This window comes from Rattus norvegicus, chromosome 1 (genome assembly GCF_021556685.1).
Source record: "Rattus norvegicus strain SHRSP/BbbUtx chromosome 1, alternate assembly SHRSP_T2T, whole genome shotgun sequence".
Taxonomy (NCBI): domain Eukaryota; kingdom Metazoa; phylum Chordata; class Mammalia; order Rodentia; family Muridae; genus Rattus; species Rattus norvegicus.
Window position 1 is genome coordinate 63,217,483 of NC_141534.1, and position 3,840 is coordinate 63,221,322.

General features: G+C 43.5%; 1 pseudogene; it reads right to left on the bottom strand.

Annotated features, from left to right (window-relative positions):
• Positions 1 to 581: 581 nt before the first annotated feature.
• LOC148007109 (sperm motility kinase Y pseudogene) lies at positions 582 to 2,123 on the bottom strand (annotated as a pseudogene).
• Positions 2,124 to 3,840: the final 1,717 nt, after the last annotated feature.

Consider the following 3,840-nt stretch of genomic DNA (forward strand, 5'->3'; position numbering starts at 1 on the left):
ATCACTAGGTCTTAGGAACAAAAAAAAAACAGTATGTAAAACAATATGCATGCATGCAGGATTCTGACCATCAACTATAACCCACAAACTAGGTTGTTGATACTTATTCAATGACAAACCTTGTTAATTAGTTTTGAGGCTTAATGGAATGGGATGTTACATTTGAAAACATAAGACTCTGTTCTGCAGCACTTGTGATTGATGACCACATGTGAAAAGATCAGTAGCCCCTGGAGGAGTCCATGAGCCCATGAACCTCTTGTCCTCACCCTGTGGGAGCTATTGGCCTAAGGGGGAGCTGGAGTCCATCTGAAGGGATGGGCCAACTAGAAAACTCTGTAGAGTGTGGAACTCATCAATCCTATTGGGTCCCTGCTGGGAAGAGGAGAAATCAAGAAGAGGGAGAAGGCTTGGTGTTGGGGAAACCTTATAAAGAACTTAGAGCAGATACAAGGTAAGAATTGTGGGGAAAATGGAAACCAGAGACAGAGGAAGGACCAGCATAGAGCAAACTGAAAAGGACAAAGCACAAAGGTACCTGGGCTATGCCTGCTGCTTGTTCTCTGGACTCTCCCTCTGGCTCATTTCTGGGGGGAGATTCTGTTCTGCCCCAGGCGAGGTTTCTTTCTCCTTGGCATGCAGCAACACAGCTTTATCAGGGCATTTGCTATATTCCTGGTCCACCCCTTAAAACCTCTGTGCCGGACCCTGCTGGGGATGGGCTTATCCTCTAATGGGGCTCTGTGGGAGAGTGGGTTGTCTTCTTTGATTTCCTTATTGCTACTCTTCTCAGTGAAGATGCTTGTTGTTTGAATGCATGGGACACTCACGGCACATTTGTGATAGTGGTCCTGTGTAGGTGTCATCGGTAGAGGCCTGAGACGACCAGCCACAGTGGATCTTTTGCCTCCTTTTGGATGAGCATTCTGGCCATAGTGAGATACGTGACCATGGGAGGATGACACCCGCAAGGTGCCAAGGACTGGCAGGCTTCCACTCCTCTTTGGTTCTAATCTAAAAGCAGCAGCAGGATCAAGGCTAGGGAATGGTGCTGCAACGGGACTCATTTGCTGTGCCTGGGCTGTGCAGCCATCCCCCTGGAGAGCCTGCTTTTGTAGAAAGAAATAAGTTGCCATTTCCTCATTATATTTTCTTTGTTTTAAAGAGTGTTTTACTACAGAGGCTTGGAATCCAATGCTTTTCATGGCATCCAAAATGGCCGGGTCTGGTGTGAGGGGAAGCATTTCTTCATAGGGACCTATCAATCCGTTCCAGTGTTCTTTGAACCAAGGGTGTTTCATCGCCTTTCTTGCTGTTGGTCTAAAGTTGGGATTTACCCTCAGTAATTTACTAAGGAGGTCCTCCAGTTCTTTTGAAACCCCACAGGGAGCAGGATATACCCCTGCCACTACTTGTCTTTGCAGTTCTTGGATGATCACTGAATCAAATGGGAGCTTTCCCACTACCATACAGTACAAGACCACTCCTATAATCCACATATCATTCTTCGCCCCGTCATACCGATGGCCAAGGAGGAGTTCAGGGGAACCAAAAGAGTACGTGCCGCAGTGGTGGTTTAGCATTTTTCCAGGTTGAAATTGGGTGCTAAGCCCAAAGTCGATGACTTTGACCTTTTTGTTTTTATCAATCATTATATTGTCCAGTTTGAGGTCTCGGTGAACAATCCCCTTTCCATGGCAGTAGCTCACTGCTGACAATATCTGTTCAAATATTTGCCGGGCCTCATCCTCCTCTATGTGCCCTGACTCTCTGATGTACTGGTAGAGTTCTTGGCCTTCCACCAGCTCCATTATGAGGTATATTCTCGTTTCCTTTTCAATAACTTGTATGAGAGACACTATGTTGGGGTGGTTGATCTTTCTCATTATGTTTGCTTCCATCATGGCTGGCTGGAACCACTGCTTGTCCTTTCGCAGAACTTTGACAGCCACCGGGGTTCCTGTGAGCCGGTGGTGGGCCAGGAGGACTTTGGCGTTGCCCCCTTGCCCAATTGTCCCCAATACTTGGTATTGGGAATGGAAGTTGCCCTCCTCAGAGATACTGGGCTCGGGTGTAGGGGTTGGTAACTCCTCCTCAGTCTCTGTAGGCATTTTATCAGTACTAATGCTACCTAAAAATAACAAAAATGGAATCAAATAATGAAAAAGATGGAGCAATATAGGAGCTAAAATTACACTTGTGGTACCTAAAAGAAACAAACAAAAGAAAAAGAAAAAAAAACAAACAAAGACAAAGTAAAAACTAGACTAGAAAAATAGAGCAAAATTATGAAAAAATTAAGGGGAAAATATGAAGAGTCATAAGTAAAAGCCACCCAAATAACCAACCCCAAAAGAGAAAGCCAAGAGCACACACATACTAAATGCAATGATGAAAATAAAAATCGTCATACTACAATAGGATTGGGCGGCCAAAGATGGTCAATACTATGAATAGATGTTCATTGAAGAAAAAAAAAAAACAGATGAAAGAAACGAGAGGAGAAAGAATTAGTATAAGACAAAACAAACAAATATAAAAAGCCAACACTTAAGGGAAAACTCCATTGAATTTCAGGACCTAGTGATCCACAAAAATCCACAACTCTCCAGAGAAAAATACTGAAAATTAAAATTAACCAACCACAAGGAATAAGGCAGTTAATTATCAGTGAACAGTAAACCTTAAACAAAGGCCGAAGAGTCAAAGTGTCACAAAGGGCAAATTTGTATCAAGTCTAAGCCAATGATTGCTTGTACTCAATAAATAGAGAAACAGGAATAATGTAAAAGGATGAAACCGCAGGACATTGAAAATGGAGATAGAGTTAATCATCCGACTGCAGAACCGTAAATAATCAAAGCAGTAATATAGCATGTGAGAACATAAAAACCACTAAAAAATGAAACCAGCAATCCATAAAAAATAAATAAATAAATAAAACAAAAAACAAAACCCCAATAAGGAAATAGCCAGTGGCGTGGCAATATGTGACCTAATTCTTTCTCTTGAAGTCATCCAAAAATCAATCAATCAAGAAATAGGCAGCCAGCCATCTACATAGGCCTTTAAACTGATATTATGGGGTTGGCATACCAAATGCCTGGGAGCGACTGGTCAGCCAACCCAGATACTTGGGCAGCTGCAGGCCAGTGAGAGAGCCTGTCTTGAAAATAAGGTTGAGAACCTACCTCAGGAACAGCAGCCGGGGTGACTTCTGGCCTCTACACTCTCTTGCACTGAGGTGCAGGTAATATAGATACAAGGGGCAAAAGGGGATGGGCACGTGCACACACAGACACACACAGACACACACACACACACACACGCACACACACACACACAGGCACTCACACAGGCACAGGCACACACACAGGAACACACACAGAAATACACAGAAGTGAACTTATACTCACACAAACTCTTACAAACACCCAGATTCACACAAAGCACGCATACTTACACACAAGCAAAGCTGAAAAAACACACGTCAGACACATACACACATACACACAGGGATACACATACGCACAAGAAGACATACACACATACAAACACATACACACATAAAAACCTGTAAACTCACACACTCCTACATATACTGACAAACACACAGGCAAAAGTGTACACGCACTCACACACAGGCCAATCTGTCAACACACACTCTCTTACACACACTGATACATACACATATACACAGTACAGTAAAATTCGATACAACCACACACAGCTCACTAGATACAACCAAGTCGCAGAGGGCTCCACTCCACACCTCCTCTCAAAGCACTCAAAGAATTCCAGGCCTGGCAACAGCTTAATATGTGTTTGCTGGGCCACCTC